This window comes from Scyliorhinus torazame, chromosome 3, assembly GCF_047496885.1.
Source record: "Scyliorhinus torazame isolate Kashiwa2021f chromosome 3, sScyTor2.1, whole genome shotgun sequence".
NCBI classification, from domain to species: Eukaryota; Metazoa; Chordata; class Chondrichthyes; order Carcharhiniformes; family Scyliorhinidae; genus Scyliorhinus; species Scyliorhinus torazame.
In genome coordinates, this window is record NC_092709.1 from 331,100,207 (window position 1) to 331,126,654 (window position 26,448).

Consider the following 26,448-nt stretch of genomic DNA (forward strand, 5'->3'; position numbering starts at 1 on the left):
GGGATAATGTTAGAGTAACGGGGAAGGAGGGTGAAGAGTTCCTTAAATGGGACTTCCTGTACCAGTACGATCTCAGTCCAAACAGGAAGGAGGCATTGCACAGTCTTGTGCTGTTGAATGAGGTGGACCTTGTGGACCAAGAGTCCGTGGGGAAATGCTAGGATAAGAATAATCATCATATCATAAGGTTTAGATTAGCAATGGAGAAGAACAAGGACCAACCTAAAACAGAAGTTCTAAAGTAGAAGGGGGCTAACTTCAGTCGGATGGAAGGGTATCTAACTAGGATAAAATAGCACCAAAGATTGACAGGAAAAACTGTAATGGAACAATGGTGATGTTTAATGGAGAGATGTTTCAGGTATGTGCCAGCTACATTACAACAAGGATGGAGGGTTAGGGAACCAAAGCCAAAGGTCATTGGATGGAAAGGGAGATGGATAATATGATGAAAGAAAAAAGCGAGGATGTACGTATGATGCAGGTCAGGTGAATCCACCATGCTAGAACCAGGTCAAATCCAATAAATTGGGAGGGGAAGTGAAGAGTAAAGTAAGACTGACAAAGAGAGAAAATGAGATTAGTTAGAATGGCATAAAAATGAACCCAAAAATCTGCTGATGTGTAACTCGTAACTAGATTGTAAGAGGTGAGGTGGGACCTATTAGTGGCAAAGAGGGTGATAGTTACTTGGAGTCGTAGGGCAAAGCAGCACTTAGTACATTCGGAGTCTTCTCTATCGGATCTTTCTTGTAATTAATGAGAGCAGACTGCTTGGCTTCAAGAACAGGTTCCAGCACAGTGATGTTCGCCTCGATCCAGTCAATATTTTTCCACTGAAATATTTTTCCACTTTTACTTCCCATATTTTGCAAGTGCTGTTTTGTAGATGGTGTTTTTAAAAATTCATTGACTGGATGTGGCCATCACCGGCAAGGCAATAGCATTTATTGTCCATCCCCAATTACTCTTGAAAAGCTGATGGTTAGCTGCCTTCTTGAACTGCTGCACTCAGTGTGGTGTAGATACACCCACAGTGCTGTTAGGAAGGGTGTTCTAGGATTTTTGACCCAGCGACAGTGAAGGAATGGCGATACATTTCCAAGTCAGGGTAGTGAGTGACTAGGATGGGAACCTCCAGGTGGTGGGGTTACCAATGTATCTGCTGCCCTTGCCCTTTGAGGTGGAGGGTTTGCGTGTTTGGAAGGTGCTGTCAAAAGGGCCTTGGTGGGCTGCTGCATCTTGTAGATGGTACACACTGCTGCGGATGTGCGTCGGTGTTGGAGGGAGTGAATAGATAAGGTGATGGATGGGGTGCCAACTAAAATATGTTCCACGTTGCTTCTGTAATTCTGTGTGAGAATTCTGATTGAGTGCACCTGTTGGACTGAGTTAGGAACTGCTATTTGTTATCAGGCTAGGTAGTACTGCTGGTGTTTATATGAAGCTGGCATTTATGCTTTGAATGAATGAACTCTATTGGTTGGAACGTTTTACTATGTTAATGGTGGTCCAAAATATAACTGCATAACAGTTTGTTTATAAAATGGGTTATTCCCATCAAGTGGTGTGGAATTTAAAGAGGAATAGAGGTCCTTGCCCACTGGCTGGAGAGACATTGGGGTTTGCAGCACAGAAACAGGTCATTCATCCCAACTTGTCCATGCCGCACAGTTTTTACCACTAAGCTAGTCCCAATTACCCAAGTTGGCCCATATCCCTCTGTAACCATCTTACCCATATAACTGTCTAAATGCTTTTTAAAAGACAAAATTGTACCCGCCTCTACTACTGCCTTTGGCAGCTCGTTCCAGACACTCACCACCCTCTGTTTGAAAACATTGCTCCTCTGGACCCTTTTGTATCTCTGCCTGCTCACCTTAAACCTATGCCCTTTAGTTTTAGACACCCTAACTTTGGGAAAAGATGTTGACTATCTATCTGATCTATTCCCCTCATTTTTTTAATAGACCTCTATAAGTTCACTCCTACGCCTCATACACTCCAGGGAAAAAGTCCCACCCTATCCAGCCTCTCCTTATAACTCAGACCATCAAGTCCCGGTAGCATCCTAGTAAATCTTTTCTGCACTCTTTCTAGTTTAATAATATCCTTTGTATAATAGTGTGACCAGAACTATACACACTATTCCGGGAAATTATAGGCCAGTGATAGTGAAATTGTTGGATACATTCTCAGAGATAGGATCTATGCACATTTGGAAGTGAATGGTCTTATTAGCGACAGACAGCATGGTTTTGTACGAGGGAGGTCACGTCTCACTAATTTGATTGAACATTTTGAGGTGGTGACAAAAATGATTGACAAGGGAAAGGCTGTGGATGTTGTCTACATGGACTTTAGTAAAGCATTTGATAAGATCCCTCATGACAGGTTAGTGCAAAAGATTAGATCACATGGGGTCAGGGGTGAACTAGCTGGATGGATCCAGAGCTGGCTTGGCCATAGAAGACAGAGGGTAGCAGTGGAAGGGTGTTTTTTCTGAATGGAGGTCTGTAATTAGTGGTGTTCCGGAGGGGTCAGTTCTGGGACCTCTGCTCTTTGTAATATAAAAAATGACTTGGAAGAAAATGTGGCTGTTCTGATTAGCAAGTTTGCGGATGATACTAAGATTGCAGGAGTTGTGGATAGTGATGAAGATTGTCAGAGAATACACCAGGATATAGATAGGCTCCAAAATTGGGCGGAGAAATGGCAGATGGAATTTAACCTGGACAAATGCGAGGTGATGCATTTTGGTAGATTCAATTCAGATGGGAGCTATAAAATAAATGGCGGAACCATCAGGAGCATAGAGACACAGAGAGATCTGGGTGTGCAGGTCCACAGATCCTCAAAAATTGGCACCACAGGTGGAAACGGTGGTAAAGAAAGCAGATGGCATGCTTGCCTTCATCGGACTGGGTATCGAGTATAAAAACTCGAAAATTATGTTACAAGTCTATAGAACGTTGGTTAGGCCACATTTGGAATACTGTGTCCAATTCTGGCCACCACACTACCAGAAGGACGTGGAGGCTTTGGAACGAGTACAGAAAAGGTTTACCACGAAGCTGTCTGGTATGGAGGGTATTCACTATGAGGAGAGATTGAATAAACTGGAATTGTTCTCCGTAGAGAGACGGAGGCTGAGGGGGTGACCTGACCGAAGTTTATAAAATTATTAGGGGTATAGATAGGGTGAACAGTTGGAGACTTTTTCCCAGGGTGGAAACGACAATTACAAGGGGGCACAAGTTCAATATGACGAGGGAAAGGTTCAGTGGAGATGTACGGGGGAAGTTCTTTACACAGAGGGTGGTGGCGGCCTGGAATACACTGTCAAGAAAGGTGGTTGAGGCAGATAGGTTAGACCTTTAAGGTTTATTTGGATAGGCACATGAACAGATGGGGTATAGAAGGATACAGGTAGTTGGTCTAGATGGGACTCGTGATCGGCGCAGGCTTGGAGGGCCGAAGGGCCTGATTTTGTGCTGTATTGTACTTTGTTAAAAAAATTATGCGAACCATTCGGCATTCAGTAAAACAAATCAATATGTTAGTATTACGTTTTGAGATGTTTTTCAAACTATCTGTATTCAGTAAACAATTACCATATCAATACGGAACCTTACGACATTGAACAGTATAACTGACCATTGCAATGTACAATCTGGGAGAAATGCGGACTCGGGGGAAGCTGCATTATTCAGGGCTGAGCTCTCTGTGTCTCCCACATACAAGTGAAACAATAAAGACTTTTCCTTAAAGCTCAACACAGTCTCCAGAACCCAGCTTTAATTCCCTCCACCAGTGATCAGCAGGTTGCCCAGGGCTGGAAAGGGCATTCTAGACCTGGACCCCATCCCAGAGGACGGCCCAGGAGTCTAACCCTTACCCACAGCCCAAGTCAATCCAAAGCCCTAGGAACCTGGGGAACTCTCCCACTGCAACCTGGAAATGGCAAAGGGGCACAGGGGCAATGGGCTCACCTCCTTGACCCCCTTAGGGTCCATCGCGCCAGGATAGCGCTTGTCAATACATGACCCAAAGCCCATCTGGTAGAGTTCCCACTGTGAATTGCCAGAGCAGACCATGGGGGAGGGTGTGTGGGGCAGAGATTCGGGCTTCCAGCCCGTTAATGACATTGACATTCATGTAAATCAGCTGTTTGCATGTTCCCGCTGGCAAAGGGCGGGCATCCCGCTATGGCTAGAGGCGCGGGAGTGGAGACTAGGGAAGGGTCTGTCACCTGTTGCTCATCCCGTTTGTCAGCCGATGAGGGATTCTCTGCCCGATTGGGATTCCCAATGTTCAAGACGGATTACGGAGAATCCTGGCCAAAGCTCTCTCTCGTTAGAAAATAACGTTATATGCAAGGAGGGCACAATCGTATTCACCAGCAGAAACATAGAACATAGAACATAGAAAATACAGCACAGAACAGGCCCTTCGGCCCACGATGTTGAGCCGAACCTTTGTCCTAGATTAATCATAGATTATCATTGAATTTACAGTGCAGAAGGAGGCCATTCGGCCCTTTGAGTCTGCACCGGCTCCTGGAAAGAGCACCCTACCCAAACTCAACACCTCCACCCAACACCAAGGGCAATTTTGGACATTAAGGGCAATTTATCATTGGCCAATTCACCAAACCTGCACATCTTTGGACTGTGGGAGGAAACCGGAGCACACGGAGGAAACCCACTTTTGTAAGGTACACGAAGAATCCAGCACGAGTTTTAAGGATACAAAGTAATAACATTTATTTACTATAACATATATACATAACAGTAGCAGTAACTTCCCTTGCTACCTTCTCCTTCCTGCTGGTTCCTGAACTGGCCAGCTTATTTATACTAGGAGTTTCTCCGCCCCCCTCATTGGGGAAGTTCATACTCCCACAGGATTGTGGGATAGTCATTAGTCCCCAGCCAATCGTAAGTAGGCAGGTTATAACACCCACGCAGACACGGGGAGGACGTGCAGACTCCGCACAGACAGTGACTCAAGCCGGAATCGAACCTGGGACCCTGGAGCTGTGAAGCAATTGTGCTCTCCACAATGCTACCGTGCTGCCCTTAAGAACAAATAAATCTACACTATATCATTTTACCGTAATCCATGTACCTATCCAATAGCTGCTTGAAGGTCCCTAATGTTTCCGACTCAACTACTTCCACAGGCAGTGCATTCCATGCCCCCACTACTCTCTGGGTAAAGAACCTACCTCTGATATCCCTCCTATATCTTCCACCTTTCACCTTAAATTTATGTCCCCTTGTAATGTTTTGTAAGGGCCATGAAGAATCCAGCACGAGTTTTAAGGATACAAAGTAATAACATTTATTTACTATAACAATATATACATAACAGTAGCAGTAACTTCCCTTGCTACCTTCTCCTTCCTCCTGGTTCCTGAACTGGCCAGCTTATTTATACTAGGATTTCCTCCGCCCCCCTCATTGGGGAAGTTCATACTCCCACAGGATTGTGGGATAGTCATTAGTCCCCAGCCAATCGTAAGTAGGCAGGTTATAACATCCCTCGCCCCCAAAGTCCAAGGAATCCACCGAAGACCCTGGCGAAGGAAGGCGTCGGACTCGTTTGGCCGCAGGCCGGACGCCATTTGCACGCGGCGCTGGATCAGGCGACGTGTAACGAGACGGAGACCGGCGCTTCCGTGATGAATGGCGCGGTTGTACATCCATGGCCCGTGGACCCGAGGATTCCCCCTCTGATGCATCCTGTGTCTCCATCTCGGAGTCAGAGTCTGCTGCCTCCGTCATGTCAGCGTCTCTATCTCCATTTGGTCCCGTTACGACCTGCGCAGGCTTCGAGTGAGGCACCAGTGGAAGATTTTGAGGACTACCTTCCCTTGTCTCTGGTCTTTGCGGCTGTTGAAGTGAGCTCCGGGGCGGGGAATCTTTTGAGGGGATGATCTTCTGGACCGGACGTGGTCTACATGTTTTCGCTGGAGACGACCCTGGGCTTGCACTTGGTAAGATATAGGGCCCGTTTGGCGAATGATTACACCAGGAACCCATTGGGCACCACCAGCAAAATTCCGCACGAATACTGGGTCACCGGGCGCAAGCTGCCGAATCGGACGATGCCGAGACAATCCCTGTCCCTGCCGTTCTTGTGTGCGGCGTACTTTTGCGCCAATGTCCGGGAAAACCATACTACGGCGGGTGCGGAGTCTCCGGCCCATTAGGAGTTCTGCGGGAGCTACCCCAGTCACTGCATGGGGGGTGGTCCTGTACGTAAACAAAAAGCGAGCCAGTCTCGTGTCCATTGATCCGGAAGACTGCTTCTTTAGGCCTCTTTTGAATGTTTGCACTGCACGCTCTGCCAACCCATTTGAAGCCGGGTGGTAAGGGGCAGTGTGGATATGGCGGATGCCGTTCATCTTTGTAAACCTAGCAAACTCCTCACTCGTGAATGGAGTGCCATTATCCGTGACCAGCACCTCGGGGAGGCCATGCGTACTAAACGATAAACGCATCTTTTCAATTGTTGCGCAGGACGTTGTCCCCTGCATCTTATGCACCTCCAGCCATTTGGACTGGGCGTCAATTAGTAGAAGGAACATGGATCCCTGAAAAGGGCCTGCAAAATCTGCATGCAAGCGTGTCCAAGGCCGCCCTGGCCATTCCCAGTGATGTAGGGGCGCGGCCGGCGGAAGCTTCTGATGCTCCTGGCAAATGGAGCAGTTTTGGGCCACCTTCTCAATGTCGGTGTCGAGGACTGGCCACCAGACATAACTCCGGGCCAACATTTTCATCCTGCTCACGCCTGGATGCCCATTGTGCAAGTCTGATAATATCAGCTCCTGGCCTTTTTCCGGGACAATCACACGCGTCCCCCACAAGAGGATGCCGTCTTCCACGCTGAACTCTGACAGCTTGGAGGAAAATGCCCGCAACTCGCCTGGGAGCTGTCTATGCTGCCCACCATACAGGACTATGTGCCGAACCTTTGACAGGACTGGCTCCGTCTGGGTCCACTCACGGATCTGTGATGCCGTGACAGGCAAGGTGTCCATAAAATTTAGGGTTGCAACTTCCTCACCGGTCGCAGGGGTCGACATGGGGCCGGTCGATCAAGGCAATCGGCTCAGTGCGTCGGCATTTGCTATCTGCGTACCTGGTTTGTGCTCCAGAGAATACTCATATGCAGCAAGCAACAAAGCCCAGCGCTGGATCCGTGCAGAAGCAATGGGCGGTATTGGCTTATCCTCTCTGAAGAGTCCCAGCAGGGGCTTATGATCAGTCACGATAGTGAAATGGTGGCTGTACACATACTGGTGGAAGCGTTTCACCGCGAAAACCACTGCCAGGCCCTCCTTCTCGATCTGCGCGTACTTTTTCTCCGCTGCAGTCAATGTGCGGGAAGCGAAAGCTATCGGTCGCTCGGCCCCGTTCTCCATCTTGTGGGACAGGACGGCCCCAATACCTTACGGGGATGCATCACATGTGACGAGCAAAGGCTTTCCCGGATCATAGTGGGTTAGTAACCCAGACGACGACAATTGTTGCTTTACCCGCCGGAAAGCGGTTTCTTGCGGCTGACCCCAAACCCAGGTGTGATTTTTCTTTAGCAGCAGGTGCAAAGGGGCCAGTGTAGTTGCCAGATTGGGGAGGAACTTCCCGTAATAGTTTACGAGACCGAGAAAAGAACGAAGATGCAAAGTGTCAGTCGGGGTGGGGGCATGTTGAATTGCACGCACCTTCTCTGCGACGGGGTGCAGACCCTCGCGGTCCACCCGATAACCTAGGTAGACTACTTCTTTTGCCTGAAATACGCACTTTGTGCAACGTAAATGGACTCCAGCCTCCGAAAAGCGTCTAAGGACAGCCTCCAGATTTTCCAAATGTTCTTGCTCCGACGTCCCTGTAATCAACACGTCATCTAGGTAGACAGCCACACGTGGTAAACCTCTCAAAATACCCTCCATAACACGTTGAAAAATTGCGCAGGCAGAGGATACTCCAAAAGGCAACCGTGTATATTCATACAGGCCCCGGTGTGTATTAATTGTTACATATGGTCGGGATGCAGGGTCCAGCTCCAACTGCAGGTAGGCGTGACTCATATCTAATTTTGTGAACGAGAGTCCACCTGCAAGTTTCGCGTAGAGATCCTCTATGCGAGGCATTGGATATCGGTCGAGTCGGGAAACTGTATTCACTGTAAGTTTATAGTCGCCACACAGGCGAACTGTGGCATCTGGCTTCATTACTGGTACAATTGGTGCTGCCCAGTCAGCAAAACGGACGGGCCTGATAATACCCAAACTCTCCAAACGAGTGAGCTCCCCTTCTACCTTCTCGAGCAAGGCGTCAGGCACTGGGCGCGTCCGGAAATAGCGCGGCGTGGCTCCTGGTTCAACTTGGATACGGGCTACGGCCCCTTTTATTTTCCCCAAACCAGGCTGGAATACCTCTGGGTATCGTCCTAGCACCTCAGTCAACCCTCCAGAAACTGTTTGAAGGATGTGCTGCCATTGCAACCGCAAATGGCGCAACCAGTCCCGATCCAACAGGCTGGGCCCATGGCCACGCACTACGATAAGTGGGAAACGCCCCTCCTGGCGTCCATAGACAAAAGGGGTCATTGTAGTTCCTGCAATGTCCAGTGGTTCCCCCGTGTAGGTGGCCAACCTGGCCTGTGAGTCAGTTAATGTAAGGGTCTGTATACCCTGCTTGATGCGGTCGAATGTCCTATGGGCGATCACGGAGACCGCTGCGCCAGTATCCAACTCCATCTCCAGCAGGTGGCCATTGACCCGTACTGTCACCTTAATGGGGCCACACGGGGAGCTGCCACACAATGCAGCTGCAGGCAGTCGTCCTCCGTCTCCACGTCCTCAGGAGTGGTCGCCGCAGGTTCATCCACATGGAAGGTACGGCCTCTGGGCTGGTTCCAGTTACGGCCCCTGGGCTGGTCCCAGTTTCGGTCGGGACGACGGCGCCTCTGGCGTCCCCAGGACCGCCGTCCGCGATGGGGTCGGCGCCCACAAGTCTGACACGGACATGGCTCCTCATCCATTGGCTCTGGAGAAGGCTCCCTTCGGGGAAGAATGTCCGATGGCCACTGGCGTCGGTCCGGACGTTGCCTCACCCAAGGTACCGCAGGAGTGCGGGGGGACGTTTTTGGGCGGAAAGGGTTGCGCCCCAAGGCATGCACTTCCATTCCCTGTAACTCCTGTACTTCTCGCTCTGCGCTCTCTCGGGACAAGACTATTTGCATTGCCTGTTGAAAAGTCAGTGTTGGCTCCGCTAACAACTTTCTCTGGGTTGCTGCATTGTTAATACCGCAAACCAAACGGTCGCGTAACATTTCTGACAAGGTCTCACCATAGTCACAGTATTCCGCAATCCCGCGTAGCCTGGATAAAAAATCGGCAAGGGATTCTCCAGGGGTCCTCTCAGCGGTATTAAACCGGTAACGCTGGACTATCGTGGACGGGGTTGGGTTAAAGTGTTGCCCCACTATATTCACAAGTTCGTCAAACGTTCTGGTGTCCGGCGCAGCTGGGTACGTAAGGCTCCTAATCACCCCAAACGTATGCGGGCCGCAGGCGGTGAGCAATATGACCAACTGGCGCTCGTTTCCAGTGATATTGTTTGCCCGGAAATAGTAACGCATCCGTTGTGTGTACTGGTTCCAGCTTTCCAGCGCAGCATCAAAAACATCCAAACGTCCGTCCAGAGGCATGGTATAATAGAAAACAACTTCCAACCTGTATCCAACAAAAATCCAGGGAGATGGCATCAGCAGTGTAGACAGCTATTCACTTTTACCTTCGTCGCCAGTTTTGTAAGGGCCACGAAGAATCCAGCACGAGTTTTAAGGATACAAAGTAATAACATTTATTTACTATCACAATATATACATAACAGTAGCAGTAACTTCCCTTGCTACCTTCTCCTTCCTCCTGGTTCCTGAACTGGCCAGCTTATTTATACTAGGAGTTTCTCCGCCCCCCTCATTGGGGAAGTTCATACTCCCACAGGATTGTGGGATAGTCATTAGTCCCCAGCCAATCGTAAGTAGGTAGGTTATAACATAATGGTTTGTTCCACCCGGGGAAAAAGTCTCTGACTGTCTACTCTATCTATTCCCCTGATCATCTTATAAACCTCTATCAAGTCGCCCCTCATCCTTCTCCGTTCTAATGAGAAAAGGCCTAGCACCCTCAATCTTTCCTCGTAAGACCTGCTCTCCATTCCAGGCAACATCCTGGTAAATCTTCTTTGCACCTTTTCCAAAGCTTCCACATCCTTCCTAAAATGAGGCGACCAGAACTGTACACAGTACTCCAAATGTGGCCTTACCAAAGTTTTGTACAGCTGCATCATCACCTCACGGCTCTTAAATTCAATCCCTCTGTTAATGAACGCGAGCACACCATAGGCCTTCTTCACAGCTCTATCCACTTGAGAGGCAACTTTCAAAGATGTATGAACATAGACCCCAAGATCTCTCTGCTCCTCCACATTGCCAAGAACTCTACCGTTAACCCTGTATTCCGCATTCATATTTGTCCTTCCAAAATGGACAACCTCACACTTTTCAGGGTTAAACTCCATCTGCCACTTCTCAGCCCAGCTCTGCATCCTATCTATGTCTCTTTGCAGCCGACAACAGCCCTCCTCACTATCCACAACTCCACCAATCTTCGTATCGTCTGCAAATTTACTGACCTACCCTTCAACTCCCTCATCCAAGTCATTAATGAAAATCACAAACAGCAGAGGACCCAGAACTGATCCCTGCGGTACGCCACTGGTAACTGGGATCCAGGCTGAATATTTACCATCCACCACCACTCTCTGACTTCTATCGGCTAGCCAGTTCATTATCCAACTGGCCAAATTTCCCACTATCCCATGCCTCCTTACTTTCTGCATAAGCCTACCATGGGGAACCTTATCAAATGCCTTACTAAAATCCATGTACACTACATCCACTGCTTTACCTTCATCCACATGCTTGGTCACCTCCTCAAAGAATTCAATAAGACTTGTAAGGCAAGACCTACCCCTCACAAATCCGTGCTGACTATCCCTAATCAAGCAGTGTCTTTCCAGATGCTCAGAAATCCTATCCTTCAGTACCCTTTCCATTACTTTGCCTACCACCGAAATAAGACTAACTAGCCTGTAATTCCCAGGGTTATCCCTAGTCCCTTTTTTGAACAGGGGCACGACATTCGCCACTCTCCAATCCCCTGGTACCACCCCTGTTGACAGTGAGGACGAAAAGATCATTGCCAACGGCTCTGCAATTTCATCTCTTGCTTCCCATAGAATCCTTGGATATATCCCGTCAGGCCCGGGGGACTTGTCTATCCTCAAATTTTTCAAAATGCCCAACACATCTTCCTTCCTAACAAGTATTTCCTCGAGCTTACCAATCTGTTTCACACTGTCCTCTCCAACAATATCGCTCCTCTCATTTGTAAATACAGAAGAAAAGCACTCGTTCAAGACCTCTCCTATCTCTTCAGACTCAATACACAATCTCCCGCTACTGTCCTTGATTGGACCTACCCTCGCTCTAGTCATTCTCATATTTCTCACATATGTGTAAAAGGCCTTGGGGTTTTCCTTGATCCTACCCGCCAAAGATTGTTCATGCCCTCTCTTAGCTCTCCTAATCCCTTTCTTCAGTTCCCTCCTGGCTATCTTGTATCCCTCCAATGCCCTGTCTGAACCTTGTTTCCTCAGCCTTACATAAGTCTCCTTTTTCCTCTTAACAAGACATTCAACCTCTCTTGTCAACCATGGTTCCCTCACTCGACCATCTCTTCCCTGCCTGACAGGGACATACATATCAAGGACATGTAGCACCTGTTCCTTGAACAAGTTCCACATTTCATTTGTGTCCTTCCCTGACAGCCTATGTTCAAATCTCTTGGGAGGGATTCTTCGTCCCACCATACCAGATTTCTGGTGCGGCGCATGTCTGGAATTCTCTGTCTCGCCAACTGGCCAATGGGGTTTCCCCTTGTGGGGAGTTCCACGCTGTCGGGAAATCCCCAGGACCTTTGCAACGGAGAACACCGGTGTCATAATATACACCAGTATATCATGGTGCAGACACACACACTGAAGGACACACAATGGGACCAATCAACACACATAACACTGCAGCCAATCACCAGTTAGAGCACACGCACTATAAAGACAGGGGGCATCAGAGTTCCCGCTCATTTGAGTTGCAGCTGGCTAGGAGGACAGAGCTCACAGCCTGTAACACAGACATTCACCATGTGCTGAGTGCATTGACTGGTTAGGACAAGGCAAAGGTCTTTAGTTAAAGCTAGTATCGTGTAAACCCACAGTCTGAGTATGTTAAACAAGTTAATGATTCAATAAAATAGTGTTGCACTATTTCAAGTGTTGGTGACCTGTATGTGATCCAGAACACCCAACACAACATGATACCAGGAGTTGAGGGATATTAGCACTTCTTAGACCTACCTGCAAGTGATCTGCCTTCCGCCAGCGTTCCGGCATCCTGCGACATGGACAACATCAGCCCGTCGCCGCCGCTCCGCATCGCCGGCAACCTCGGGGCCAACTGGAAGATTTTCAAACAGCGCTTCCAGCTCTTCCTCGAAGCCACAGACAGGGAGGGCGCCTCGGATACCAGGAAGATTGCTCTTCTCCTCTCCACGGCCGGGGACCATGCTTCTTTCAACTCTCTCACCTTTGCGGATGATGAAGATAAAACAAAGTTCAAGGCATCGGGGGAGGGCCTCTGTTGACGTCCTGTGGCCGTCCCGACAGCATGCGGGGTACTCGTTTTGGAGGGTGCGGACCATCGCAAAAGCGTCGCCGCCCCTGATTTCGGAGCAAACGGGAATTCTCCAGCCGATTGCCGAACACAATTTCGACGTCGGATACCAGAGAATCCCGCACCTTGTCTTTGACATTCATATTCCTGTTTGTCATTATCGGGATCACCAAAGCTGCAAACATTGCCTTTGCGTTGAAATTGAATTAAGTCATATTAGATGAAATTGCAAATTAAAGAACAAAGAACAATACAGCACAGGAACAGGCCCTTCTGCCCTCCAAGCCTGTACCGGTCATGATACCAACTTTTGCCAAAACACTCACCGCTTCCTTAAAGAACAAACACTTCCTTAAAGAACAATTTAAGTTCTAATGATCTCTTTACACCTTCAATTTAACTCTTTGCCTTCATATGCTCTAAGCTTTGTGCTCAGGGTTGGTTTAGAACTGTCCATTTCATTGAAGCTAGTTCACTAAGTTAGCCTGTATATGAAAAGGACAGCAAGGTTAAACTTTCAGGGAAGATCTGATCACAACATTCAGATCTACCTGCGTTGAGATTTGTTTTTCCTGAATGGATGAAATGCAAATGTTGTTCTAACCCTATAGCACAGAACCATCCTTCGTTAAAAAGTATTTGTTTTGAGATACACAAAGTGATAATCAGAGTTGCTTTGAGATACAACATCGCTTGCATATAACGTCATTGTGATCAAAATAATGGGATACTTGGTAAAGACAGTTTTTATGGTGGCGGAAATCCTGAATGTGAAAGTATTTAAAATCTTTTCATGCAGTCATACACATCTGAGTTTTGCAACATGTGGTAGGCTACTGTAGTATGAGTGGTAGAACCTGCCTGCTGGTTCCGCCCAGCAGGTAGAGCATAAGAGTCTGTGTTTCACCCACAGCAGTCATTCTGTACCGGAGCTGCTGGGGTAACTACTTGTTCATTAAAGCCTTCAATTGGACTACAATCTCGCTTCAGTAGTGATTGATCGTGCATCAATTTAATGACCAAGATTGAAGAATGGCTGCTCTCCGCACCAAGCCAGAGTGTTTACAAATCAACCCCCAGGCGGCAAATGCAGCAGCAACTTTTAAACATTGGCTGGCATGTTTCAACGGGTGCATCAGGACGGCCCCGACTACCCCCACGGAGGAACAGAAAATGCAAGTCCTCCACTCAAAGGTGAGCCCAGAAATCTACACGCTTATCGAAGACACGGACGGTTTCGAGGACGCAATGACTTTGTTAAAAGAGCACTACGTCCGCACTGTGAATCAGGTATACGCTCGGCATCTTTTAGCTACCAGACGGCCGATCCCAGGGGAATCACTGGACGATTTTTACCGTGCATTGTTAGTGTTAGGTAGAAACTGTAACTGACCACACCGAACTCTTAATACAGGATGCTTTTGTTGCGGGCATGCTGTCCTCTAAAATCCACCACGACTGCTGGAAAACGACATGCTAGGGCTTAAAGAGGCACAGAAACTTGCGCACTCCGTAGATGTAGCCTCCCCCAACGCCCAGGCCTACGTTCCCGACCGCGCGGTACCCGCATGGACAGGGTGGACCCCACCCGTGGCCGATTCCAAAGCACCCCTAAATTCCCCACAAGCTTGTGTAATGCAGCAGCCAGGAAACCCCGGGGGGGGGGGGGGGGGGGGGATGCTATTTTTGCGGCCAAAACAAACAGCCCCGGCAACGCTGCCCGGCCCGATCTGCAATCTGCAAGGGCTGCGGGAAGAAGGGGCACCTCGTGGCAGTATGCCAGTTGGCCGCCGCTCTCTCCACAGGCGAACCGGGCCCGCTGCCATTCCTCTCCTCACAGGCCATGTGCGATTCATGGGGGCAGCCATCTTGGATGACGTCTCAGGACCCCGACTCGGCTGGCCATGTATCGCCTGATGAGATCTCCCAGCCGGCCATGTGCGATTCATGGGGCAGACATCTTGGATGACGTCTCAGGACCCCGACTCGGGTGGCCGTGTATCGCCTGATGAGATCTCTCAGCTTCTGCCACAACTTGCCTCAGTGACACTGGACCAGTCTTGGTCCCGAACGCTTTCAATCCCTACGACGTTGGTACTCATCAACGGGCAGAAGACATCCTTCTTGATCGACGGAGAGCTTCATCCATCCCAATACGGTAAGACACTGCTCCCTCGCTGTCCACCCGATTAAACAAAATGGGTCTCTGGGTCCTACTCTGTGGGGATCCGGGGATACTGCATAGCCAACCTCACGGTCCAGGGCGTGGAGTTCAAGAACTTCCGACTCTACGTCCTCCCCCATCTCTGCGCTGCCACACTCCTGGGACTGGACTTCCAGTGTAACCTGCAAAGTTTAACTTTCAAATTCGGCGGCCCCATACCCCCCTTCACTGTCTGCGGCCTCGTGACCCTCAAGGTCGACCCGCCTTCCCTGTTTGCAAACCTTACCCCCGATTGCAAACCCGTCGCCACCAGGAGCAGACGGTACAGTGCCCAGGGTCGGATCTTTATTAGGTCAGAGGTCCAAAGGTTACTGAGGGAAGGGGTCATTGAAGCCAGCTACAGTCCCTGGGGAGCTCAAGGGGTTGGTTTAGCACACTGGGCTAAATCGCTGGCTTTTAAAGCAGACCAAGCAGGCCAGCAGCACGGTTCAATTCCCGTACCAGCCTCCCCGAACAGGCGCCAGAATGTGGCGACTAGGGACTTTTCACAGTAACTTCATTTGAAGCCTACTTGTGACAATAAGCGATTTTCATTTCATTTCATTTCATTCAAGTAGTGGTGGTAAAGACCGGGGAGAAGCATAGGATGGTCATCGACTACAGTCAGACCATCAACAGGTTTACGCAGCTGGACGCATACCCTCTCCCCCGCATATCCAACCTCGTAAACAGGATTGCGCATTATAAGGTCTTCTCCATGGTGGACCTCAGGTTCGCCTACTACCAGCTACCCCTCCATACTAGTGACCGCAAATACACTGCCTTCGAGGCAGACGGGTGGCTCTATCACTTCTTAAGGGTTCCCTTCGGTGTCACCAACGTGGTCTCGGTCTTCCAGCGCGAGATGGAACGAATGGTTGACCGGTACGGTTTACGGGCAAAATTCCCGTATCTCGATAATGTCACCATCTGCGGCCACGACCAGCAGGACCACGACACCAACCTCCGAAAATTTCTCCAGACCGCTAAAATCCTTAACCTAACATACAATAAGGATAAATGCGTGTTTAGCACCGACTGTCTAGCCATTCTGGGCTACGTAGTGTGAAATGAAGTTATAGGCCCCGACCCTGAATGCATGCGCCCCCTTATGGTGTTCGCCCTCCCCCACTGCCCCAAGGCCTTGAAGCGCTGCCTAGGGTTTTTCAGTTACTACACCCAGTGGGTCCCCAACTACGCAGACAAAGCCCGACCTCTGATCCAATCCACAGTTTTTCCCCTGTCGATAGAGGCACGCCATGCCTTCAGCCGCATCAAAGCAGACATTGCAAAGGCCACGATGCACGCCATCGATGAGTCCCTCCCCTTCCAGGTCGAGAGCGATGCGTCCGACGTAGCTCTGGCGGCCACCTTCAACCAAGCGGGCAGACCCGTGGCCTTCTTCTCCCGTACCCTCCATGCTTCCAAAATCCGCCACTCCTCAGTCGAAAAGGAGGTCCAGGCCATAGTAGAAGCTGTGCGACATTGAAGGCATTACCTGGCCAGCAGGAGATTCACGCTCCTCACTGACCAACGGTCGGTGGCTTTCATGCTCGATAATGCACAGCGGGGCAAGATAAAAAACGACAAGATCTTGCGGTGGAGGATCAAACTCTCCACCTACAACTACGAAATCTTGTATCGTCCCGGGAAGCTAAACGAGCCTCCTGATGCCCTGCCCCACGGCACATGTGCTACCACACAAGTGGACCGCCTCCGAGCCCTCCACGAGGACCTCTGCCACCCGGGGGTCACTCGCTTTTTCCATTTTGTTAAAACCCGCAACCTGCCCTACTCCATCGAGGAGGTCAGGACAGCCACCAGGGACTGCCAACTCTGTGCGGAGTGCAAACCGCACTTCTACCGACCAGAGAGGGCGCACCTGATTAAGGCTTCCCGTCCCTTTGAACGCGTCAGCATGGACTTCAATGGCCCCCTCCCCTCCACCGACCGCAACACGTACTTCCTGAACGTGATTGACGAGTACTCCCGGTTCCCATTCACCATCCCCTGCCTCGACATGACCGCAACCACCGTCATCAAGCATCTTTGCACTGTTCGGTTTCCCCGCGTTCATACACAGCGATAGGGGGTCCTCCTTTATGAGCGGCGAACGGTGTCAATTCCTGCTCAGCAAGGGCATCGCCTCGAGCAGGACGACCAGTTACAACCCCTGGGGAAACGGACAGGTAGAGAGGGAGAACGGAACGGTCTGGAAGACCATCCTACTGGCCCTACGGTCCAGGAACCTCCCAGTCTCCCGCTGGCAAGAAGTCCTCCCGGAGGCCCTCCACGCCATCCGGTCACCTCTTTGTACGACCACCAATCAGACACCTCACGAACGTCTCCTTGTCTTCCCCAGGAAGTCCTCCTCCCGGACCTCGCTCCCGACGTGGCTGGCAGCACCCGGACCCATCCTGCTCCGAAAACACGTGCGGGCGCACAAGTCGGACCCGTTGGTCGAGAAAGTCCATCTGCTGCATGCCAACCCCCCAGTACGCCTACATGGCGTTCCCTGACGGCCGACAAGATACGGTCTCCCTACGGGACCTGGCGCCCGCCGGAATCCCATGTACATCCCAGCCACCAGTCCCACCCTCCCCTTCACCGCAGCACCTTACAGGAGGATCAGTCCTCCCGCCACCCGTCCCTAGGCACCCCCCCCCACCCACCGACGCCCCCTACAGGCGTCCCGTTCCAAGGTCAGCCGTCTTTCCCACCAGCGCCGTCTAGGGGTGACGAAGCTGCCATGGAGGCCGAAACCACGCTCCTGGAGTCGCAGACACCCGAGCCTCCACCGGAGTCACCACCGAAGCTCCGACGATCACAGAGGACGACCAGGGTCCCCGATCGACTGATTGCTTCATTTTAATTGTAAACTGTAAATATAAACCATCAAATGTACATAGCTATCAGAATTGTAAATTGTTACTAAAAACTGTACGGAGGTATTACAGTACCTCCATAATTAATTATACCACGTTGCCATGTTTTGTAGTTTCAGGCCACCACCCCCGCTGGACTCTTTTTTAACAGGGGGTGAATGTGGTATTATGGGTATTACGGTACCTGATAGGCTAATGCACCATTGGTGGAAACTGTATGCTTTCTATTGGTTAAAATGTATGATAGCTCCGCCCTGCTAGGCAGGGTATAAGAACCAGAGCCGCCCCAGCAGCCTTCATTCTGTACCTGAGCTGCTGGGGGAAACATCTAGCTTATTAAAGCCTTCAGCTGGACTACAACCTCGCTTTAGTGGACATTGATCGCGCATCAGCCTTCATGTTCAATAACACACAGTGTTAAAAATGATAAAATCTTGCGGTGGAGAATCGAGCTCTCCACCTACAATTACGAGATCTTGTATCACCCCGGTAAACTCAACGAGCCCCCAGACGCCCTCTCCCGAGGTACATGTGCCAGCGCACAAGTGGACCAACTCCGGGCCCTACACGACAGCCTTTGTCACCCGGGGCTCACTCGATTGTACTATCTGGTCAAAGCTTGCAATCTGCCCTACTCCGTCGAGGAAATAAGGACAGTCACCAGGGACTGCCAGGTCTGTGCAGAGTGCAAGCCGCACTTCTACCGGCCGGACCGTGCGCGCCTGGTGAAGGCTTTCCGCCCCTTTGAAAGCCTCAGCGTGGATTTCAAAGGGCCCCACCCCTCCACCGACCGTAACACGTACATTTTCAGTGTGGTCGATGAGTACTCCAGATTCCTCTTCGCCATCCCATGCCCCGATATGACGTCTGCCACCGTCATCAAGGCCCTCAGCACCATCTTCGCTCTGTTCGGTTTCCCCGCCTACATCCACAGTGGCAGGGGATCCTCATTCATGAGCGATGAGCTGCGTCAGTTCCTGCTCAGCAGGGGTATCGCCTCCAGCAGGATGACCAGTTACAACCCCCAGGGAAGCGGGCAAGTAGAGTGGGAGAATGGGACGGTTTGGAGGGCCTTCCAGCTGGCCCTACGGTCCAGGAACCTCCCAGCCTCTCGCTGGCAGGAGGTCCTCCCTGATGCTCTGCACTCCATCCGGTCACTATTGTGCACCGCCACTAATAACACACCCCATGATCGTCTTTTTACCTTCCCCGGGAAGTCCACATCCGGGGTGTCGCTCCCGACTTGGCTCACTGCTCCAGGACCGGTCCTTTTCCGTAGGCACGTCCGACTCCACAAGGAGTGGACAGGATTCACCTGCTGCACGCCAACCCTCAATATGCCTACGTTGAGTTCCCCGATGGCCGCCAAGATGCTGTCTCACTCAGGGACCTGGCACCGTCAGGTTCCACCCCAACACAGCCCCCCACCAATGCGCCCCCCCCCAACCTCCCACCGCGCCGCCAATATTGACCCCACCAGACTATCCCCCCCTCCCCTTTTCCGCACAAGAGGACGAAGAGGACCCGCCTTTAATTGCGAGCAGAGGACAACTAAAAAAGGAATTGGGGGGGAATGTGAAGTATGAGTGCTGTAATTGAAAACATGGAAAGATGTGTAATTTGAAACATGGAAGTCTGGCAATACCTGATCTAAGAGAAACATGAGAGAATATAGGGAAAAACCCACGAAGGCAGCTGCAGAGAAGGATTGTAAAATGCAGATAGCCTTAGTCAAGCAGGCTTAGCAAACAAAACAAAACAGGATTTTAGTATACAGCTAAAAGTAATATTTCACACCTTAATTGAAGTTAATTATTTTTAAGCAGCTGGAAAAGAATGGATAAAGTTTTCAGTTGAATTAGGTGACAAATGTTTAAAACAGGCAGGTCTTTCAAGTCATAACCAAGTGGATTTTAGCATAGAGCTAAAAGAAATTTTTCACACCTTCATTGAAATTAACTATCTTAGTAAGCAGATGGAAAAGAATGGATGAGGTTTTCAGTTGAATTAGGTGACAATGTGAAGCTCTGCTGACATCAGGTAAATTAAAGAAAACTGGAGACAACCTGTCTACAAGAACACAAATTAGACCCAAATCAAAGTCAAAATTATGAGCTGGGGACACAATTCGATAATAAAACTATAGAAATGACAGGAAACAAAATTCACACCCCTATTGAAATCAAAGCATTTTGATCATCACAAAGGACACAATGTAATCAGATCTATGGGCTGAGGTCATGCCCAAAATAAATACTTAGTCGTGTTAGAAAAATTTACAATCCAAGTGAAATAAAAGTTGCTTTACAATAAAGTCATGAAAACGCAATAACTGTTGGAAAGATATATAAACCCTGAGAAAGGGGACGGTAGGCAGAGAAGCAGAGAAGCAGAGAAGGAATCAGAGTCAGCTCAGAGTCAGCTCTCATAGCCCGGTCATGGGAAAGGGACAGAAAAAAGCAGCCGAGCAGAACAGTGAATCCATCTGAGAAAGACCTCCAAAAGCTAAAAAGAGGAGGCAGAGTCAGCTCAGAGGCAGAGGGCAGAGTCAGCAGAGTCAGCTCTCATAGCTCGATTGACAAGACATAGCAACCGAGCAAACCAACGAATACATCTAAAGAAGACCAGACTTTAAAGAAGATTGATTGTCAAGATGGACCTGAAGGTCCCTTCAACCACAGATCTTTTTACCTTTCTGTAAAGACAGTGATTGCAGCTTTTAAAAGAAAAAATATAATAATAAAATAACTTAAAAGTTTTAACCTGAAACAGTGGTTATTCCTAAGCCTATTTTACTTACTTAGCAATGCAGGACCCAGGACATCGATGCTACTAAGTGGTAAGTAGGTAAAATTATTCTATGAAGATATGGGTTATACCGGGGGATAACTTGAAAATGTAGTTTGACCTGAATAGCACCCACCTAAGTCTGCATAGGAGTCAGGGAGTGAGAATCCCTGTTCACCATTTAGAATGTCAGCCCTTTTTGGTATAAGGGGACTTCTAAGAATAATGGTGAGTTTTCAACAACAGTGCAAACTAGCAAGTAATATAAAGGAAGATAGGAAGAGATTTTTTTCAATATATAAAAGGTAAAAGAGAGGCAAAAATAGACATTGGACCACTAAAAAATGTGGATGGAGAAGTAATAATAGGAAACAAGAATTGGCAGATGAACTAAATATTTACTTTTCATCAGTCATCACGGTGGAAGACACCAGTGGGATGCCAGAGCTCCAGGAGAAGCAGGGGCAGAGGTGAGTGCAGTGGCCATCACTAAGGAGACGGTTCTGGGAAAACTGAAAGGTCTGAAGGTGGATAAGTCATCTGGACGGGATGGACTACACCCCAGGGTTCTAAAAGAGATAGCTGAGGAAATTCTGGAGGCATTAGTGATGATCTTTCAGGAATCACTGGAGGCAGGAAGGGTCCCAGAGGACTGGAAAGTGGCTAATGTAACAACACTGTTTAAGAAGGGAGGGAGGCAGTAGACGGGAAATTATAGGCCGGTTAGCCTGACTTCGGTCATTGGTAAGATTTTAGAGTCTGTTAGTAAAGATGAGATTGCGAAGCATTTGGAAGTGCATGATAAAATAGAACTGAGTCAGCACGGCTTTGTTAAAGGGAGGTCGTGTCTGACAAATCTGTTAGAGTTCTTTGAGGAGGTAAGAAGGAAGTTAGACAAAGGAGAACCAGTGGACGTGATTTATTTAGATTTCCAGAAGGCTTTTGACAAGGTGCCACATCGGAGACTGTTAAATAAGTTAAGAGCTCATGATGTTCAGGGTTAGATCCTGGCATGGATAGAGGATTGGCTGACTGGCAGAAGGCAGAGAGTGGGGATAAAGGGGTCTTTTTCAGGATGGCAGCCGGTGACTAGTGGTGTGCCTCAGGGGTCTGTGCCGGGACAACAACATTTTACAATATATATTGATGATCTTGAAGAAGGTACTGAAGGCACTGTTGCTACGTTCGCAGATGATACAAATATCTGTAGAGGTACAGGTAGTATTGAGGAAGCAAGGGGGCTGCATAAGGATTTGGACAGGTTAGGAGAGTGGGCAATGAAGTGGCAAATGAAATACAATGTGGAAAAGTGTGAGGTTATGCACTTTGGAAGGAAGAATTTAGGCATAGACTATTTTCTACATGGGGAAATGCTTCGGAAAGCAGAAGCACAAAGGGACTTGGGAGTCCTTGTTCATGATTCTCTTAAGGTTAATGTGCAGGTTCAGTCGGCAGTTAAGAAGGCAAATGCAATATTAGCATTCATGTCAATAGGGCTAGAATACAAGACCAGGGATGTACTTCTGAGGCTGTACAATTCTCTGGTCAGACCCCATTTGGAGTATTGTGAGCAGTTTTAGGCCCCTTATCGAAGGAAGGATGTGCTGACCTTGGGAAGGGTCCAGAGGAGGTTCACAAGAATGATCCCTGGAATGAAGCACTTGTCGTATGAGGAACGTTTGAGGACTCTGGGTCTATACTCGTTGGAGTTTAGAAGGATGAGAGGGGATCTTATTGAAACTTACAAGATACTGCGAGGCCTGGATAGAGTGGACGTGGAGAGGATGTTTCCACTTGTAGGAAAAACTAGAACCAGAGGACACAATCCCAGACTAAAGGGATGATCCTTTAAAACAGAGATGAGGAGGAATTTCTTCAGCCAGAGGGTGGTGAATCTGTGGAACTCTTTACCGCAGAAGGCTGTGGTGGCCAATTCACTGAGTGTCTTTAAGACAGAGATAGATAGGTTCTTGATTAATAAGGGGATCAGGGGTTATGGGGAGAAGACAGGAAAATGGGGAAGAGAAAATATCAGCCATGATATAATGGAGGAGCAGACTCGATGAGCCAATTGGCCTAATTCTGCTCCTATGTCTTATGGTCTTATTGTCTTATCCCTAGTTGTCCTTCAGAAGGTGGTGGTGAGTTGCCTTTTGAAGCCCTGCAGTCCCTGAGGTGTCGGGGAGAGTGCCAGGATGTTGCCCCAGCGACAGTGAAGGAACAGCGATTTATTTCCAAGTCATGATGGTGAGGGACTTGGAGACGAACCTCCAGGTGGTGGGTTCCAATGTACCTGCTGCTCTTGTCCTTCTAGATGGTAGTGGCCGTGGGTTTGGAAGGTGCCGTCGAAAGAACTTCGGTGAGTTACTGCAGTGCATCTTGTAGATTGTACACACGGCTGCCACTGTTCGTTGATGGGGTAGGGTTTGAATGTTTGTGGAAGGGGGAGCAATCAAGTGGGCTGCTTTGACTTGGATAGTGTCGAGCTTCTTGCGTGTTGTTGGAGTTGGAGTTGGTGGTCAGGAGGTGAGTTACTCACCAGAGGACTCCTAGCCTTTGACCTGCCCTGGTAGCCACAGTATTAATGTGGCTAGCCCAGTTCAGTTTCTGATCAATGATAATCCCCAGAATGTTGATTGTGAGGGATTCAGTGATTGTAATATCACTAAATGTCAAGGGGTGGTTTTTATATCCTCTCTTGTAGGAGATGGTCATTGCCTGACACTTGTGTGGTGTGAATGTAACTTGCCACTTCTGAGCCTAAGCCTGGATATTGTCCAGGTCTTCCTGCATTTGGACATGAACTGCTTCAGTATCTGAGGAGTCACGAATGGTGCTTAACGAAGAACAACAAAGAACATAGAAGTATAGCACAGGAATAGGCCCTTCGCCCTCCAAGCTTCCACTGACCATGCTGCCTGTCTAACCTAAAACCTTCTACACTTCGGGGCCCGTATCTCTCTATTCTCATCCTATTCATGTATTTGTCAAGATGCCTCTTAAAGATCACTATCGTACCTGTTTGCACCACCTCCTCCGGCATTGAGTTCTAGTCACCCACTCCCCTCTGTGTAAAACATTTCCCTCGCACATCTCCTCTCAACTTACCCTTCGCATCTTCAACCTATGTCCCCTAATAATTGACTCTTCCACCCTGAGAAAAAGCGTCTGACTCCATTCTGTCCATGCCCCTCATAATCTTGTAGATTTCTATCAGGTCGCCCCTCAACCTCTGTCCTTCCAGTGAGAACAAACCGAGTTGATCCAAACTCTCATAGCTATTTTAAAAATAAATTTAGAGTACCCAATTCTTTTTTTCCATTTAAGGGGCAATTTAAAGTGGCCAATTCACCTACCCTGCACATCTTTTTGGGTTGTGGGGATTTACATCCTGGCAAACCTCTTTTGTATCCTCCCCAAAGCCTCCACATCCTTCTGGTAGTGTGGCAACGAATTGTTATACTCAATGCCCTGGCCAATGAAGGCAAGCATGCTGAATGTTTTCTTGACTACCTTCTCTACTGGTGGACCTGTACAGTCAGGTACCTCTGCCTGTCAATATTCTTAAGGGCTCTGCCATTTACTGTATCTTTTCCACCTGTATTAGACCTTCCAAAATGCATGACCTCACATTTGTCCGGATTAAACTCCATCTGCCATCTCTCTGCCCCAGTCCCTAACCGATTTATATCCTGCCGTATCCTGTGACAGTCATCATCGCTATCCGTAATTCTTCCAACCATTTTGTCGTCAGCAAACTTACGAATCAGACCAATTATATTTTTCTCCAAATCTTTGCATATACTACAAACAACAAAGGTCCCAGCACTGATCCCAATGGAACATCACTAGTCACAACCTTCCATTCAGAAAAGCACCCTTCCCTGCTACCTTCAGTCTTCTATGACCGAGACAGTCTGTATCCATCTTGCCAGCTCACCTCTGATCCCGTGTGACTTCACCTTCTGCACCAGTCTGCAATGAGGGACATTGTGCAGTCATCCGCAAACACCCCTACTTCTGATGTTATGATAAAGGGAGGTCATTGATGAAGCAGTTGAAGATGGTTGGGCCTAGGACACACCCCTGAGGAACTCGTGCAGTGATGTCCTGGAACTGAGGTGATTGATCTCCAAACACCACATCCATCTTCCTTTGTGCCAGTTATGACTCCAACCAGCAGAGATTTTCCCCCCTGATTCCCACTGACTCCAGTTTAGCTAGGGCTGATTGATGCCATACGCGGTCAAATGCTGCCTTGGGACAGGATCTACTCCCATTTGGAAGCAAGTGGATGTATAAGTGAGAGGCAGCATGGTTTTGTGAAGGGGAGGTCGTATCTCACTAACTTGATAGAGTTTTTCGAGGAGGTCACAAAGATGGTTGATGCAGGTAGGGCAGTGGATGTTGTCCATATGGACTTCAGTAAGGCCTTTGACAAGGTCCCTCATGGCAGACTGGTACAAAAGGTGAAGTCACACGGGATCAGAGGTGAGCTGGCAAGATGGATACAGAACTGACTAGGTCATAGAAGGCAGAGAATAGCAATGGAAGGGTGCTTTTCTGATTGGAGGGCTGTGACTAGTGGTCCACAGGGATCAGTGCTGGGACCTTTGCTGTTTGTAGTGTATATAAATGATTTGGAGGAAAATGTAACTGGTCTGATTAGTAAGTTTGCGGACGACACAAAGGTCGGTGGAATTGCGGATAGCGATGAGGACTGTCAGAGGACACAGCAGGATTTAGATCATTTGGAGACTTGGGCAGAGAGATGGCAGATGGAGTTTAATCCCCGAACAGGCGCTGGAATGTGGCGACTAGGGGCTTTTCACAGTAACTTCATTTGAAGCCTACTTGTGACAATAAGCAATTTTTTTTTTCATCCGGACAAATGTGAGGTCAAGCATTTTGGAAGGTCTAATACAGGTAGGGAATGTACAGTGAATGGTAGAACCCTCAAGAGTATTGAAAGTCAGAGAGATCTAGGAGTACAGGTCCACAGGTCACTGAAAGGGGCAACACAGGTGGAGAAGGTAGTCAAGAAGGCATACGGCATGCTTGCCTTCATTGGCTGGGGCATTGAGTATAAAAATTGACAAATCATGTTGCAGCTGTATAGAACCTTAGTTAGGCCACACTTGGAGTATAGTGTTCAATTCTGGTCACCACACTACCAGAAGGATGTGGAGGCTTTAGAGAGGGTGCAGAAGAGATTTACCAGGATGTTGCCTGGTATGGAGGGCATTAGCTATGAGGAGCGGTTGAATAAACTCGGTTTGTTCTCACTGGAACGACAGAGGTTGAGGGAAGACCTGATAGAGGTCTACAAAATTATGAGGGGCATAGACAGAGTGGATAGTCAGAGACTTTTTCCCATGTCAGAGGGGTCAATTACTAGGGGGCATAGGTTTAAGGTGCGAGGGGCAAGGTTTAGAGGAGATGTACGATGCAGGTTTTTTACACAGAGGGTAGTGGGTGCCTGGAACTCGCTACCGGAGGAGGTGGTGGAAGCAGGGACGATAGTGACGCTTAACGGGCATCTTGACAAATGCATGAATAGGATGGGAATAGAGGGATACGGACCCAGGAAGTGTAGAAGATTGTAGTTTAGATGGCAGCATGGTCAGCGCAGGCATGGAGGGCCGAAGGGCCTGTTCCTGTGCTGTACTTTTCTTTGTCCTTTGTTCTTTGATGTCAAGGGCAGTCACTCTCAGTTCAACTCTGGCATTTGTCATGATATCCAGATCAGCATATCATGGTGCA